The sequence below is a fragment of the Talpa occidentalis genome, unplaced genomic scaffold (assembly GCF_014898055.3).
Source record: "Talpa occidentalis isolate TD23 unplaced genomic scaffold, MPIMG_talOcc4v2.1 talOcc4.17, whole genome shotgun sequence".
Lineage (NCBI taxonomy): Eukaryota > Metazoa > Chordata > Mammalia > Eulipotyphla > Talpidae > Talpa > Talpa occidentalis.
Window position 1 is genome coordinate 21,048,016 of NW_023601754.1, and position 17,850 is coordinate 21,065,865.

Genomic DNA, 17,850 nt, shown 5'->3' on the forward strand with positions numbered 1-17,850 from the left:
TCAGCGGCCGCCCGCGCGCCCCGGGACGCCCAGGGCGGCGGTCGCGGCTGGCGCCCCCTGCCTGCCCCCGGCCCAGGCCGCGCTCCCGGCCGGGCCCCCGCACTTCCTGCCGCCGCCTCAGAGGCCGCCCGGCCGGGAGCCTCGCCGGGAGTTCATTGTCTGCGCCGGGCCGCGGGGCGCGGGTCCCCAGGGGCGCGCGGCCGCCGCGCTCGCTCTGGCGCGGAGGACGCCCCGGACCCGACCCCGGGCGCCGGCGCCCGGGCACCCCCCGGGTCCCCCGGGACCCCCCGGGCCGGCGTCCTGGGCCGAGGCCCCGGAGCGCACACGCCTGTGAGGAGACCCCCGCGCGCACGCCGGCGCCTGGCTCGCTCGCAAACAAGATCGAGGGTCCCGGGCGTGCGGGCGCCGGGGTGCACACGTTTGTGAGGAGACGCACACGCGCGCGCACACACGCTCACACTCAGGTCCACACTCACGCGCCCCTTGCTTGGCCCCCTGGCTTTCCCAGGGCCCCCGGCTGGAGTGGGCCCTGGAGAGCTGAGGCCCCCGGGAGAGGCCTTGAGCCTGCGCCCCTCCCCTGCCCCTTTCTCCCCACCGACTGGCCTCTCCAGGCCTCGCCTGCTGCTTTGTCCCCATTCCAGCCCCCGGGGTGGGAGCCTGGCTGCCGGCCGCGCTAGGAGGTGGATAGAGCAGGGACAGGATGAGAGTGGCTACTCTCTGGAGCCAGAAGTCCCGAGGCCCTAGTCCTCTCCCAGCTAACTCCCCTGATGACCTCTGGCCCTAGCCCAGTGCTGCTCTAAAAAGTTCATTTCCTGGAGGCCTGCGCGGGAAGGCTCTGAGGCCCCCCGCTCCCTTCCTGCCAGCCTTGCTCCTGGCTGGGACTGAGTCAGGCGAGGAGGGTCGTGAGACACCACCCACCATTGCTCGCCTCCCAAAGTCCCGGGAGAGTCCCAGGGCACCCAACTCGGCAGAGACACTCGCTGTCTTCCTAGAAGCAGGCCAACTCAGTCCAAACTCAGCAACCTGGCTACTCCTGGCCTCTTTCCTTGAGAGAAGTTGGTCTTGTCCTCACCCTGGCAGACATCCCAATCTGGGACAGGCTGGCCTGCTTCACGGAACTGGGGGTCCAGTGGACGTTCTGCCTGAGGGACAAAGGAGACCAGAAGAAGCACCCTAGGAAGGGGACACGCAAATGGTCGATGTTGTCCTTCTGCAGAATAGAAGAGCTCTGCGTCTTGAAATAATGTTTGATTTCTTTTCTCTTTTTCTGGCTCACTGCTCACTCCCTTAAGAACCACCCAAGGTGGCCCAGAAGAAAATGTAGAATCTGAATTTCTGGTTGGAGAAATAGTTTTATTGAATTTGGGCAGTTGATTTTGAGTTAAATGGGGGCAGATTTTTCATAAAAGAAGATGCAGTGCTTACCCCTAACCTCAGTGCGAACCTCCAAACCTCCTTCTCTTTGAAGGCAAGACACAAAAAGCAAAGGTAAACGACTTGCGGTGAACAGATGGGTGGGTGTTGCAGAGTTGCTGAAACCTAATTCTAAAACCACTCTGTGTATCTCTGAGAAAGACTCAAGAATTGGTCTTTCGCTTTTCATGAAATGAGCCTTGAAATGATTTTTAATGAGTGTCTCTCTCCAAATGTGTATGTGTCTATGTACGGCAGACAGTTCAAGCTAATTGATGGGGGAAAGACAGCAAAGTGGGAACCGGACCCGTATAGGCATTTTGAGAAGTGTTGTAAATATCAGCCATACAGTGCCTTTCTGCCCTTGGACTCAGAGAGCCTCTGTTTCTCCCTGTGGTTCTTTGCATTTTTCAAAAGCAGCTACAACCCTTGTCTCTCATCATTTTGCCTTTTATTCAGTTTACTGGGGTGAATAGGGTGGAGATGTGGCCACTTATCAAGGGAGGAATTAAGAGGGAAGATAATTTGAATAGATAAGAGTTACAGCAGGTGATGGATTTATTGCTTTTCAAGAACTGCCTCCCCCCCTTGCTCAAGCAATATTAAAAAGTGTGTGCTTGATTGTGGACAGCTCCACACCAAGTGTTTAAAACGACAAGGTCTTCACCTTTAAAGATGCTTGAAGGTGCTTCTTAAGGAGCAGTGGCGCCTTTTACATTTTATTTTATTTTATTCTGCCTCCACTGCTGTGTGTCAGGGCCATCTAGACGCATCGTGGACTTCCCCAGCCCGCGCAGTCTGCTGTGAAAGTCGCTTGACTGTAATTCGTAATTGATCTCGGAAATGTGAAAGCCCATAGCAGGAAGGAAAGACAGAAATATAACAATTTCTAATGGATGCTCAGAAAGTGTGATTTGAAAGCACAGGCATTGCTGCTTTGAAAATCAAACAGGCCTCCAGTGGGGGTGAGGGGGGGAATCTCACGGACACAACCTCCCTTCTGGAGTGGGTCACTTGTCCCCTGGGGATGTTTGTCCTTCTTTGGAAAATGCAGCTCCCTGGGAGGACACCCAGCCAAAAGGGAAAGGGGTCCAGACAGTAGGGCAGGGGGGTAGAATAGCCTTATTGGTTTTTAAAAGCGTTGTGATTTAAAGGAAAACCGAAAAACCATGCATGTTACAAAAGTCACATGTCCTGACTGATTTTCTCTCGCTACACCATTCTCCCCTTTTTTGTTTCCTGGTAGTGTGGGGTGGCCGTTGTGATGATTTGTTCCCTTTGACAATTTTGACCTCCTTCTCCGAGGCTGTTCTCATCAGGTCTCACTGATGTTATTTCGGTTGATGATATCAGGTGGTTGGTAGCCTTCCCCGCACCCACACTGCCTCCTCATTCATTTAGACAGAAAATTAACACATCTCTTTCCCAGCCGCAACTTAAAACTTTTGAGTAATATCTAATACTGTCAGTTTCCTCCATCGAGCAATGGTCTGTGCTTAGCAGGTCTTAATTTTAATTAACACTCAGACTGTGTCCACACACCCCCTCAACCCCAACATCCAAGACTGTCCCCGTGACTTCTCTGCGTTCCCCTCCCTTTCTGTCTTCCTCTCCTGCCAGCCCGCAGCTCCTCGGAAGTCCATCTTATAAATTTGGTGGTCTGGGGACTTGGGAACAGTGTAGTTCGCTACTGCTTGTGTTTCCATGGAAATAATTGAGATGTAATAAATAGAGGCGTTCTGAGGTTACAGGTTTCTTGATTCAGCTGAGACCACATACAAGTGTAAATTGTCGAGATTTGTTTGGCTAAATGTACATGATCTTGTAGGAAGGGCAAGACAAATCCTTTCTAGGTTCTTTAGCTTTCTGTGTGGACTGGGGCAGCAGACATTTCACCCTAATATTTAATCCCCCCTTCCTCAATGAAGACACTGATTCCCAGCTTTGGGAGGGCCTGTCTCACTCTGGAAACATCCTCTATCTAGTAATTGCTGTTTAGATTCTTACACTTATTTCTTTGCAAAAACTTAATAAGCAATAAAATAAGGTAACTGTGTGCCTCTGGTGGGAGGATCCTGCCAAACCTTTAACTGTAAGGTGTCTAGTGTGCAAATACCGGTGACTTCACAGACCTAGTGTAATTCAGTAGTGCCAGCCTGCCTGGCACTGTTGTGGCATGCTCCCGAGAAGCGTGAGTTAACAGAAGACGAGGGGGGCTGGCAGGGGAGGAGCACCGGAGTATAGCATCTTTGAGAACAGCGTTCGTAGCTGGAGACGAAAGGCTGGGGATCTGGTTCAATCTAATAGAAAGTTGCAATAATTGCTATATCGGTAGCCAACTCTTAAGCTGGTGGCTGTGGAATTCTTCCCCTGATGTAGGATTTAATAGTCTGGCAATTAGATGCATTGATTTCTCTTAACTGTTCATTTGGATGTGTAAACGAAAGGAGCCTGCCACTGCGGCTGGTGGTGCGGGCGTGCTGCCTGGCTCTTGGAAAAAGGCTGATTTAGGTGGTGGCAGCGGGAGGACGTGATTCTTTGAGGCAGTGCTGGGGCCAGTTTCCTCTTGGTTTAAAATTTCTGTCCATTTTGCTGGGAAATGCACAGCACCTGTTGTTCAGAGACTGTTTACAAAAAAACAAAAACAAAAACAATGGCGTCCCCTTATGTCTGCAAAGTAGGAAGGCCCTTTTCTGCTGCAGATGCTTCTAGAGGGACTCCTCTGTCTTTGAGGGACTAGACTCAAACTTGCATATTTTTGGCAGATGGTCTGCAGGATACCTGAGGAAAGAGTCACAAAACACCTTGACTCTGAGTTCCAATGGGATCTCCTGCTGGAAATTGCCTGCTAATTCCTCCCCTCCCACCCCCTTTCCAGCAATAATCTGGGGCGGGGGCCACCTAGGCCAGCTGCTCTGTCAAGTCCTAAAGAGGTGTAGGGACATGCATCTTGGACCCCTTGGCAGGCTGGTGGGTTGTGTGACTTCAGGCTAGGAGTGCCTGTAGATAAAGAGCTCTTACAAACATTAGCACCTCTTAACTCCGGGTTCCTGGGCCTGCAGGTTTCCCTAAGCGTCACTAACTTCTGACACACAGGCATCTAAACTGTCTTGTGAGCCAGCAGAGGATGGCTGCAGTTCCTGATGGCCCCATCCTTTTTCCCAAGGTGGGTGGGCGGGCTGGTTAGCTCTTTGACTGGGGGAAGAAGGAGTTCTTTTGTGGACCTGGTCCACAATATACTGGTGTTTGCAAAGAATAGTATCTTCGTGTCTCAGGAACATTTGCAGTAGCTATCAAGACTCCCTTCTTATCTGAGGGTCTAGGGTAATCCCAACAGAAGAGTGCCTTGAAAATTCTTTGTGGGCTCCGTATTACTATGATTGGCTGGGAGAACCTTGATACCGGTGTGGGTTGGTGTGTTTGACAATTTCTGCAAATTCCTGTCAGCTTGCAAGGGCATTTGGTACATAAACATGTTAGTCAGCAATCAGAGTAGTTTTGCACCCAAAATGAGCTAATTAAGCTTGGATTGGTTATATCAGCTTAAACTTTTTTTGGTGCTGGCTGTCAGTTCCCTCAGTCTACTGTGGGAAAGGTAGGGTGGAGTGGGGGAAATGTGATGGAAACTTTTGATTTGTAGCTTACCTGCCATGATCGGTGGCAGCTGAAGACTGGGGTTGGACACCAGTAAATAAAATTACTTTACTTCTTTCAAGGAGCGCCAATTAGCTGATTGCTCCTTGTGGCTGTCCTTAAGGAGAATGCTGTTTTACCTATCTGCTTGTACAAAGGTTTGATTTTTAATGTCTTGTGAAAAGGATTCTCTTTGTCTTGATTGATGTCAGGAATAAAAGCATGATGGTAATATCCCTTTGAAAGCTATTGTATTGTCAGCCCTGCCTGACAGCGGGAGGGCCTCCCAGCGTTATAGATTAGTGCTGTGAAAACACTGACATTTTCTTTGTTACGTTGCTGTTGTTCTACTTGCAAAGTCAATTACACAATGTCGGAGCTCAGTTACCGAGTTGACTTTGGAAGCAGCACTGTCTTTCATTCTTCTTAAAGATATAATTTTCCGTTGTTGTTTTGTTTTGTTTTTTTCCTTTCTTTTTTTCTTTTTTTTTTGACTTGCCTCCCTCTGGTTACTGCCCCCACCTCCAAGGCTCTGAACGTGTTAGCTCGGCAAACACACTCTGGCTTCAATTGTGACAAGTCAAATTCAAAGATTGCCACATCATTATCTCTGAATTCTTCTGCTCATTCACATTTCAGTGGGTTCTCATTGATACAGTGACTCCAGCAGTCAAGATACATAAAAATCTCATCAAATGAGATGAGGTTGTTGATAATCACTTATCAAGTGGGTTGTTCCTTGGATTCTGGGGTCCTTGAGATTGGCAAACTCGAGGCTTGCTTTCTTTTTTCCCTTGAGGCCCGTGGCCTGCACTGAATCAGTTTCCTGGGTTGATGGGACCTTAGCAAACAGGTTTTTTACTGTAGAAGGTTTATAAGATTCTGATCTCAGACTTGGGCTGTGGACTTTTGGACTTAGACTCCTAGATGACATAGAAGGGGCGTAGATGGAGTCTCCTAAGAGAATCATGAAATCCATCCTAGTCCCATTGCAGAGGGCCAGTGGGAATTATGGGATGGGCCAGGTGTGCCTTTCCTGGGTGCCTCTGGATCCAGGAGAGATTGGCATTCCTGACCAGGTGTGTGAAATCCCACTATTGAGAGAGAGAGAGAGAGACAGACAGACAGACAGACAGACAGAGAGAGACAGACAGACAGAGAGAGAGAGAGACAGAGACAGAGATGGGGTGGCGGCAAGCCTTGAAATGTTCAATACTGGACATGGTCAGCTTGGATGTTTTCTAATCATCTTCACCTCTCCCCCAACCTTGCCTTCCCCAGAAAGAGAAAAACCGCACTTCCTTAGCTTTCTGATGCTGACCACCAAGGAGCAGTTACCTAGGGGCCTGCTTGCCCCACAGAACTCTGCCACTGACTCCAGATGACGGGGGCCTATCAGGGAACTCCTTCCGTGACACTAATTGTGGGCCCCCGAAGTTATTATGATGAACCACCAGACAAGAGCCTGTGTTCGCCAGCAATTTGTCAGGACTAATTTTGTTTTTCTCCAATAATTGAAAATTAATGTCTTGAAGTGAAAGCAGATGCTCATGTCATCGTCTGAATTGGGATATAAAATGGGGCTCTGTAGAGGGGCCCACTAATTTAACAGCAATTTCCCTCTTTGTAGCTAATGGGGGTGTTGGGGCTGACATCACCTGAGGACAGGGGTTTGGGAAGAGGGGTTGGCTCAGTGGTGCCCTTTGTGGTGGATGTGGCAACACCCGGAGAATGAAAGCTTGGTGGGAACATTCATTTTGGAGGGAGACTATGTAAATAAAAGTATTTCTTTGGGCATTGACACTCAGACAGTCCTTTGTTTTGGATACTCATTTGCACAAGAAGTATTTATGTCTGCTGTTCAAGGCATTATGTTTGAAAGGTTAGGGGAGACTTGGCTTGGGAACAGACTCTCTGGAGAGTAGATTGGTACAGGTTAGTACATCCCCGGGGTGGCTATCACCTTCACCTCCAGTGAAGCTGGTTACAATTGCAGATTCCTGGGCCTGGATCTTAGAGATGCTCAGCCAGCTAGCTTGGGAGGGGCTTGGAACTCTTCACCTTCTTTCCCTCTTAAAAAAAGGAGGTAAGATACACAGCGCACAGTTCCCCACCTTAACCATTTTCATACGTACAGGTCCGTGGCTTTGAGTACACCACTTTGTACGGCTTTCACTACCAGGACCTTGGCGTTTTTAGCGAGCTCCCAGAAGGTGTGGCTTGAGGGGGGGGTCTCAGCCCACCACCCTCCGAGGATGCCATTTGGTATTGGTCCTGTATTTTCTGGGGCAAAACAGAGACTCTGAAGATGAAGTGGCCCTCTGGAGGGCCAGCGGTGCCTTTTCCTTGCTCTGGGGTGAGGGGTGAGGCTGGGGTGCCCAGAGCGAGGGAAGGGCACAAGAGTAGGGGCCCACTAGGGCTGGTGGGCATGAGGACAGGGCAGGATGGGTACTTATGATTTGTTGAGTGGTCTGGTGACTGTTCTTAGAACATTCTTGCTCTCTCCTTGGGGAAAATGACCATCTGGAGATGGAGAGCTGTGACCCTCTGGAGGGTGTGAGCTGGCCCAAAGGGGCAGATCCCATGGCCCCCACACCTGCTTGCCAGGACCCAGGCTGTCCCCTTCAGGCTGGCTTATCTGTGATGAGGAAGGGGAAGGGAGAGCTGCTCTGAAAACCTGAAAGGCCCTGACTTCCTGGAGCGCTGACCACCTCTGATCCCAGGTCTGGGTCCTGCAGAACCTTCCACTGTCCCTCTCCTTGGAGGTGCCAGATACCTTTTTCTCCCCCGGTTTTCTCTGTAATTGAAATTTGCCCTTTCGTTACCTGGGCATGAATTATTTTTTGCAGCGTTGTCATTCCCTGTCCTGCTGTGAGGTTTATCTCTTCTGTTGCTCCTAATTAAATAAAACATACTGTTCACCTAACTCCTGTTGCACTGAAGTTTACCTGCCTGAAGGCAGAGTGATGGCCATCTGGGCTTGGTTAGGGAGCAGGGCATGGCTGGGCAAGGGAGCTGCCTCCTCCAGGCTGGGAGATCAGGCAGGTGTACCGTCTTGTCCTGGGGGCTGTGGACGCTGTAGCCATCAGCAACGTCTGTCATATTTCTGGTTCCTGAGCCAGAGATGTGGCTTTGTCCCCTAGTTACTGGGTTTGAACTTGGGGAGAGGAGAAATGATCACTGGCTTCAGAGAGTCCCCAGGGAGAGGCTGAGGGCGAGGAGCAGGCTCCCAGAGGGGGAGGAGGAAAGAGGGACAGGTTCCTGTCACCTGAGGTGGAGACTGTGGAGAGGATTCTCTGGGGAGCAGTGAGCAGGGCACATGTCCTCAGTGCCCTGGGCAGCTCTGCAGATGCCTTGCCTCTGAGGGAGAGAGTGAGCAGCCAGGGGCCTGTGTATTGGGAGGAGTCAGACCTTTCAGAATCCTGAGAACCCCATGTTGCAAAGGAACCCTGAAGTCCACTTTATTTAGACTTTTTCAGGTGTGTTGGCGGTGTCTTAGTTTCATCCAGCCTGGACTTGTGCACTTTCACTGTCAGGGAGCTCACTACCTCTGTGGCACACTGCATTTTTAACTTGAATCTCACACCTTCTTCTTTCTGTTCAGCTGCAATCTGCCTCCTGTAATTTAGGTGCGTTGGTCCTGTTTCTGCCTCTTGGGGCCACAAAGAGTAACTCAAATCCCCAACTCCCAGAAGAGCCCTGTGAGAGTCGGCAAAACTGGCTTTGCCCTACTTACTCAGGGGAGCAATATCTGTGCATGGCATGCGGTCAGCCTGGTGGGCTTCCAGGACCCCGCATTCATTTATAGATGGCCTCGACCTAGGCTTCTGGGTCCTTACACTTAAAAAGGATGAGTAACTGAGTAACTAAATAGTAAATGTGTCTACCACTGAGGGAATGAATGAACAGGTGAAGAAGTGATTGAGCCAATAGTGAATAATGACTGGTTAATGAATAAATGAATTCCTAAATGAGTGAAGAAATGAATGGGTGGACCGAGAGGGAGCACAGACTGCCTTTAGGAGTCATGGGCTCACTGCTGGCATCCTTGATGATCTCCACCCCCACGCCCTCACCATCGCCCCAGCCCCTATTCGAGTTTGGGAGAGCTGCTCCATCCTGGAGGACTTAGCCCTCAAGCCCCTTGGGGTTGGTGATGACTTTGTGCCCATTTTTCTCCTTTTAGCTTCAGCCCAAGCAGGGAGAACAGTAGTCTCTGCTGTGAGATTATAGCCATTCTTTATTGAGGGTCTTGGGCCAAGCATCATGCTAAGCTTTATAAAACACTGCTTTTCAAATGATAAAAGCAATATGAGATTTTTGCACTAATTTAAAATAGAACAGATTTTAATTCAGTAAACTCACAGTGTTGTCCTGTCCCCCTCCCACTCTCTAGCCGACACCCGCCACATTGAACTGAACGGTTTTGACCCCTCTCAGTGCTGGACTCCAGCCCCAGCTCCATTAAGTGGGCTTTGGGCCCTTCTTGTCTTTCAGGGATGGTTTGCCCCACAAACAGCATGAGGCCTGAGGACTAGGGTCAGGGGAAGTAGGGCAGGAAGGAAAAATAGGATGTGTTTGCAGGGAGAACCTGCCAATAAAGTGCAACTCAGAATGAAAAAGGCCCCCTTCTCGCAGAAGGTCTGGGTCAAGTTTCCTTTATTCTCTTGGGAGGGGCAGGGGAGTGGGTTGGAGGAGACATGCTCTGTGATTTGGGGCAAGATAGCTGCTCTGAGGACCTCAGTTTCCTGTCTGAGAAGTGGGATGGACCTGGTGAGACTAGCAACATTTCGTAGGTGTTTTAGGACTTTTTCCCCCTGGGAGGTAAGAAGGGGTAACAGGAGAAAATTTGATGTTGGGCCTCCCTGGTGGTGCAGGGGTTTAAGTCTCAGCTTTATGAAGCTGTCTGCGGTCACTGCAGCATGAGTTCCATCCCTGGCCAGGGAGCTACCCACATGGCTCAGCAGACCTCTCCTGTCTTGCCCGCTGCTCCCCTCAGCTGTGTATTTCAGTAGATCTGCCTGTTCTGCTCTCCACTCTGTCTCTGCTGAATCCTCTCAGCGGGGACACCCCAGTTCTCATATGCATAAATAAATAAAAACATATCTTTTAAAAAAAGAGTTTGATATTAAAATAACACAGACTAGAAAGATATTGTTCAGTCTTTCCAAGTTACTTTTGGGAGTGATCATTGCACAGAGTGAGGCATCTGAAGAGAGGCCTCTAGGGAAGCCAACATCAGGGCAGCTGGGTCCTCCCTTGCTTCCCTGGCCCTGTGAGAGTCTAGGGGAATGTCAAACCAAAGGAGATGTGACATCGCTTGATATCACTTGATGTCAGCGTCTTTTCAGGTGTCTTTTCAGTATTCCTGACTCTTTTGGCCTCAGTGGATTTGCCAAGCATCGTCTGAGTAGGTTTTTTGGGTAGTTCTCTAATCAGGGACTACATGGGCAGAAATAACCAGGTTCCAGGCCCTCCTGGGTGGCGAAGTGGTTGAGCGCTGGGTTGCGAAGCTGCCCAGCCTCTGCAGCGCCGGTTCGATCCCCGGCTGCTCCCCGGCCACCGGAGGAGGGTCCCACATGGTGCGCAGACCTCTCCTGCCGCCCGCTGCTCCCCTCAGCAGTGTACTTCGGTCCCTCTGCCTGCTCTGCTCCCCGCTCTGGCTCTGGTGAATTCTCTCACCCTCCCGCGCTTCTGACTGTACCCAGTGCTTGTATAAATCAATCAATCAATCAAAAAAAAAAAACTTAAAAAAAAAAAAAAAGAAATAACCAGGTTCCATATAGGCCTCTCCAGAGCCACTGGCAGGGCCAGCCTTGATCCCCTGGAAGGACCGTGGTGGGCGAGTCATGACCAAGCACTTACCTGTGCCCCGCCTTCTCCGCCTCAGCTCCCTCGCCCGGCTCTCCAATGGGTCTTGGTGGCACAGAGGCCCAGGTGCGCAGAGGCCCAGAAATACCCTGTCCAAAGTCACACAGCTGGAAGTAGCAGAGCTGGGTTAACTTAGGCTTTGCCCAGCTCCAGAGCCTGAGTCAGTAGCCACTGCTTTTATTTGTAAGTGTCTAAAGGGCCCAAAAGACAATTGAGAAACTCATGCTTTCTCCAGGGCCCGGAAAGGCCCTGGGACTCTGAGTTGGGAGAGAGGCCGCAAGTCAAGGCACAGGAGTTCTGTCCTGCTCCCCAGCCTCTATGTCATCTGCCTTTTGGACTGTCCTTAGTCACATCTTAAAATGACTTACACATCTTAAAAAAAAAATTTAATCCTTTTTGTCCCTAGAGATTACCCACAGTTATCTTTCCTCCCAGAACTTTCTGTGGTGCATTTACACAAAAACATATGTAAATACATAATTTAAAGTGTAGGTAGTATCATGTACTACATAACTGTACTTTGTTATTTGCTATTTTCTGGTAGTAGCGAATTTCCAATCTTGGTTGCTTATTCGTGTCATCTTGGATACGGACAGAAACAGCATTACCTGGACTCCACCACAGACCAGTAACCCAAAACCTTTGGAGATTGGGCTCCAGGCCCATTTTTCCCTTTCAGCTCCAGGGTAATTTTAGTGTGCCGCCAGGGTTAAGAACTATTAGTCTATGAGATATCATCATGTGAGTGTTTGAAACCTACTACATTTCAACAGCCATATGTTTTATGAAGCTGTACCAGAATTTATTTACAGGCCTCTGCTGATGGACATTCAGTTGCTTCCAGTTTTTCATTGTCATAAACAATCATGCAGTGAGCATACTCATTTTTAAATCTTGGCCATTTTTTTAGGCTAGATTCAAGTGAAATTGTTAGGTCAAGGGTAGTCACTTGAAAAATTTGTTAGCTATTTGCAGATTGCTCCCACAAAGGTTGTACCAGTTTATCCTTGGATGATACTAGGCAGAGCTATACATCTTCTAATGCTTGCATTCTTAATTTTCTCTTTTTTTTGGTCTCTCTCTCTTTTTTTAAAGATTTATTTATGTAGACAAGAACTGGGGTGTAGGCCAGAGGTGCAGTGGGTGAGAGGATTCACCAGAGACACAGTGGGGAGCAGAACAGGCAGACTGACTGAAATACACTGCTGAGGGGAGTAGTGGGTGAGACAGGAGAGGTCTGCTGTGCCATGTGGGGTAGCTGCCTCACCGGGGATCGAACTCGTGCTGCAGTGGCTGCCGATAGCTTCATAGGTTGTGTCTTAACCCCTACCCCTTGTGCCACCAGAGAGGCCCTTTTTTCCGTCTCTGCCCACCTCCTCATTCCCTTTCTTCTTGCCAGTCTGGCAGAAAAGAAATGGTTGATTGTTTTAATTGCACTTCCCTGATTATTAGGGAAGTTCACTATTTTTCTTATGTTTATGGACCATTTTTACTTCTTCAGGAAGGGGTACTGCATTGAATGTGGTGGAGCTTGGGAGCTTGGGTATTTCTTTCCCTCAGCTCATTTCTCTTTATCCTTCCCTCTCCTTTTCCTCCCCTTCCTTCCCTCCATCCATTTATTATCCTTCTACCCATACTTCCATCATCTGTTTATCATTCATCCATCAATCATTATTTCATCTATCATCCAACCTTCTATCCACCCATTCATTCTTTTTTTTTTTTTTTTAAAGATTTATTTATTTATTTATACAGCACTGGGTACAGTCAGAAGTGCGGGAGGGTGAGAGAATTCACCAGAGCCAGAGCGGGGAGCAGAGCAGGCAGAAGGACCGAATTGTTGAGGGGAGCAGCGGGCGGCAGGAGAGGTCTGCGCGCCATGTGGGACCCTCCTCCAGGGGCCGGGGAGCAGCCGGGGATCGAACCGGCACTGCAGAGGCTGCGGGCAGCTTAGCAACCCAGCACTCAACTGCTGCGCCACCGGGGAGGCCCCACCCATTCAATCTTTATCTATCCATCCATCCATCCATCCATCCATCCAGTTATCTAAGTTCTGAGTATCTTAGGCAGGTGAGACTCAACAGAATACAGAGGAGGCCATGTCTTTAAGGAGTTCACAGTCTAGACAGGATGTACAACCTTAATCATAGGACCAGACAAGATTCCAAGGTAAAGATGAAGACGACTTTTGGGAAAGATAGGAGGGATTCCTTTTGATAGGGGGAATCAGGCAAGTCATGGAAGAGGAGTTAGTATTTGGTTTGGGAGCAAAAGGATGGAATCACAACACCAAGAGCAGCTGGCTTTGTTAGATGCGTTATAGAGCCCTGGTCTTTGGACTTTACAGGAGTAACTCATTTAATCTTGAAGTGCACCACTCATGTGCCAGCTCAGGTGGGGACTTTGGCTTTCTTTTTCACAAGCAACAATGAACCTTAGAGAATCCTCAGCTGAGCTCCCTTCTTAGTTAATGATCAAACTTTCCCACAGAGGACAAGTCAGATGTACAAGGTCATACAATGACCTTGTGGTAGAATTGTCCCTGGGACAGGACAAAGATGAGCTGGGTCGGGGGTGATGGGGGGTGGGGGTGGGGCTCTTGCTGCTGTCTCTGCTGCTGACCCAGGCCAAGACCTGCCTTGGAACAACCTGGGACCCCAGACTCCCAGGGTGTGGGATTCATAGCAGGCCAACCTGGGGCTCCCATACTTCATCCCATCCGCACCCTTGCCATGTTATCGGTGAGTCTCAGCTTCTTGTTCCGTGAAACAGGGGCTCTACTTCCAAGACAGGTATGAGGGTGAAATCTCAGGGTTGTTGAGAAACAGCTTTATAAAATGAAACTGGCCATCCAGAGGGTCTGGAGCAGCCTAACTTTGCAGATCTCTCTGTCTCTTTCTTGCCTTTGTGCTCAGAATGTAGCTTCAGAGAAAATGGGTGGAGAAATGTAGCTGTCACCTGCTGGGATAACCTCCCCCCAAATCCCCCTTTGAAGATGTCAGGTTCTAAATGCGCCTTCTGCATCCCTCCTTGCGTCCATTCCCCACACCTCACCAAGAACAGTTTTCTCAGTTGCCACATGGGCCAGGTGCAGGGAAGGAGTTGATATGGGAGGGTATGTGGCCCCAAATGGTGTGCATGTGGGTGTCTCTGTGTGCCTGTGGATACATGTGTGCATTGTGAGTCTGTCCATATATCGCTGCATTCACAGTGTGTCTGTGTGTGTTCATGTGTGCATGCGCATGTGTGTGTGCATGCATGTGCACGTGAATGCCAGCCTTTGGGGGGAAGAGATTCTTGTCATTGCTTGCCGGGTTCAGACTCACCAGTGCCCAGGCAGAGAAAATGCCCATGGGTGGTGGACTTTTTCATGAATTTACTGTATTCATTCGGGTATTTTGGGAGCACCTACTATGCGCAGAGCATTAAGTTCCACCTGACCCTACAAAAAGAGGCAAGTCCTTCCTCCTTTCTAAGATTCAGCTTACCATTTGAATGACTCTAACACTCATTTACCAAAACTTGTGGTTGTGAGGGTGAGAAATGAGTTTTCATCCGGGTTTCACAAAATGTATTCCAGGATTTTATTGATGTTCTACCAAAAAAGTAAGTAATGTTTTCTGTGGCCAAACACATTTGGCAAACACTGTCTTAAACAGTTAAAAGTTTTTGAAACCTTCAGGGCTTCTCAGAATCTTTAAAATGCTGCTGTGGGACTGTTTCAGATAATAGTTTGTGATTTCCGAACTTACTTGATCACTTGTCATAGAGTCCTCTTTTTTTTGGGAGGGTGTGCTGCGTTTCTAGCCTTTTAAGATGGACTTTTCTTTCATTCCTTCACTTGTTCATTGATTCACCCCACACCTGTTGATTGGGCACCTGCTATGTACCTGGCACTGCTGAGACTCAAGCAATGAACAGACAGGGATTTATTGGTAGTGGAGGTGAGGGGCCATCTATAAGCACCTCAGGCAGCAGCATCATTTCTGGGACACAAAGCAGGACCTGGGACAGGTAGGGAGTGTTAGAGGAGGTGATACCTGAGCCTGAGGTGATGGGGGAGTTGTGAGGGGAGTTGGCTTTGAAGGGTGGGAGATGTGGGAGGTGTGGGAGAGGGTCTCTGCCTGCTCTTGGTTGGACCTGAGACTCCTGGTTTCCATGGCAGTAGTCCTGGCCTCAGAGGGGAGGTGTGTCTGAGTGGGGAGTTATTTTGCTGGGGCTGTTTCTGGGTGGGGGCTACTTCTGGAACCACTCTTGCCCTGCCAGCTTGGGAGCAAGTGAGTCTTGCACCCCCCCCCACCCTCGGCAAACCATGCAACCCTATCTCAAAGTAACCCTACAAGTCACCCCGGAGGGGCAGGGGATGGGCCCTCCCTGGGCGTGCCAGCTGTGACACCAACCAGCAGAGCCCCTGCCCAGCTCAGTCACTGCAGTGTCCCTAGTGCCTGGCACTGGACCCACATTCCCACCCCCCCCCATCTGACAGATGGGAAAATGAGGCCAAGCGGCTCCCACAGCCCGTTCCCTCAGGGGCCCAGCCCAGAATCCAACTCTTTTCCAAGCCAGGGCTGTAACCCAAGGCTGGTCGGGTGGGGAGAGGGTGATTTCCAGGACGGGTGGGATTTGGGGGGTTCTAGACCTTCCTGGGATCCATCTGCAGAGTTGTGCGGTATGATTTGGGATCCAGGGACACGAGCTAGGGACCGGGAGGGATTTAAGGGGGTGAAGGGGTGGAGGGAAGGGCGCCTTGGGGCTCTTCCCACCCAGTAATCCACAGCGAGCGGCGGCCGTTCGGGGACTTGGGAACGTGGCCCCTCCCGGGCCCTCGTCTGCCAGCCCCGCCGCGCGCCCCCAGGGCCCCTTTGAGGCAGCCGTCCTGGGAACGCGTCGGGCCGCCCCCGCCCCGGAGGGCTCCATGGCTGCGGCGCAATAACTCAGGCCAGGGTTTGGGCACAAAGCGGCCGCGGCGGGGGGCTGGCTGGGAAGGCTCGGGCTGCGGCGCTCGCTCGCGCTGCCCGGGTGGGGCCGGGGCTTGTTCAGCACCGCGGGCCGCCCCCGCCGCCCGCCCCTCGGAGTCTGGGGCCGGCCTGGCCCAGCCGGCGTCCGCAGGACTCCTGAGTCCCAGGCCCGGGGCCGGGGGCAGGGGCGGGGGCGGGCTGGACGCGGTGGCGGCGTCTAGCCCGCAGCTGGGGGCCCGCCTGTGGGTGGGCTGCGGCCCCGCTGGCCAGATGTGTGCCTGGTGGGGAGCCCTCTGGGGTCTTGAGCACTGATTGGCCCTTAGCTTTGGGGGCAGGGCTGGGGGAGGGCAGTTGACACTGCATGGGCCATCCTTGAGGTTGTACTAGTAATAAGGATAATAAAGTCATTGATTACTTCTGAGCTCTCCACACGATTCATTTATTTAAACTTCACAGCAACCACAGGAGATAGGTTCTGTTACTGTCCCCATTTTACAGGGGAGGAAACTGAGGCACAGGGTGGCGCCCCACACCTAGGACTAGACAGGATTTGGACACAGGCACTCTGGCCCCCGGAAGCATGCTCTGCGCCTGCATGGCATCCAGGCGGGCAGTGTGGGGTATCAGGCAGAGCAGTGCCATTGTGAGTGTATTTGCATTCCAAGAAATTAGAAGATCTGAGCAATGATTCTGAATTAGCCAGTTAAAATTCAGTCATTCATTCACTGGATGGAGACTTCCTGACTTTATTCATTCCCTGAGTCTCAGCCGCACCGTAGGCTGTTGCTGGGTGCACAGTGATGAGTGAAAGGGCTGCTCGTTTCTCAGGTCCCCGTGTCCTTGGACAGGTGCCTTGGTCTGTAGACCCTTGTGGGCCAGGGTCTGGGGTCCCCTCTGTGCTACGTGGGTTGGCAGTGGAAGGAGAGTTGATGTTGTTCTCACCCTATCAATCTCCATCAGGCCAATACGAAAACAGCTCCCCCCAAACTCCTGGCACTGATGCTCCAGCATCAGTTCAGTGTGAATCAGGTATCTGAGTGGGCTTTATTCTGGTGTTCTTGTCTTCAGAGCCTCCAAATACCCGGACTTGCCTGGGGAGTAAGACTTGTCTTAGGTTCCAGGTTGCAGCATAGGGTGAGGCTGGGCCTGTCTAAGTCTGTGGGCATCTCTTGCCTTGTTTTTGTTAGGAGAGTTCCCAGTCTGTTCCTCTCCGGGGACACAGGTTCGACCTGGCCACTGGGGCGGCAGGAAGGGCAGCGTGTATTCACTGATAATATTTATTGCGGCTGACCGCTGCTTTGTACACCTTTTCTCATGCATCCCCGGACAGTCCTGTGAGCTTGGTACCTCTATATGCACTATCCTACAGGTAAGGAAACTTCTGTGGTCAGTCTGAATCCAAGGGTAGAGGTCACAGCCAAGCTCCCTGACCCTGCCGGAGTCACTCCCAGAGTCACCTCCTACGTGCCTGGGGAACAGGCAGGCGGCTCCCTTCCTCAGGAGGTCCTGCCTGGCTGGAGACAGATCTGTAAACAGTTATGAACGCTGAGGCTGGTAATGCCACAGTCCCCCACCCCTCAACCCCCCTCCAGGACAAAGGTGGCCTGGTCCCTTCCCTCCCACTACCTTTCACTCCCTCCTGCCTGCCCAGGCCTGCTCCTGAAGGGAAGCATCTTGGACAAGTTGGGATGTCGGGAAGAGGTCAGGTCCTTGGGACTTTGGGGTGTGGGGTGCACAGGACTGTGCCTGCCTCTGGGTTTCTTGGGAACTGCACCACCCAACCAGACCAGTCTCTCTGTTCTGCTAGGTGGGAGGTGGGAGATGCTTGCTTGCTGCATTTGTGTGGGGAGCCCTCCTGTCTATCCGCCCTCCCCCCCAAGTTCCCAAGAGTCCTGCTGGCTCAGCCCAGGAATTTGGATGCCGTGGTTGGTGGTGTGTGGCCTTGCTGAGGGACTCAGAGATTTAAAGGGCCCTG

The 17,850-nt window shown here is 51.1% G+C and overlaps 1 protein-coding gene across 2 annotated transcripts in view; it reads left to right on the forward strand.

The window, feature by feature from the left end:
- ZNF423 (zinc finger protein 423) overlaps positions 1-17,850 on the forward strand; it is a 312,753-nt gene that overhangs the window by 3,399 nt on the left and 291,504 nt on the right. The window lies entirely within an intron of this gene.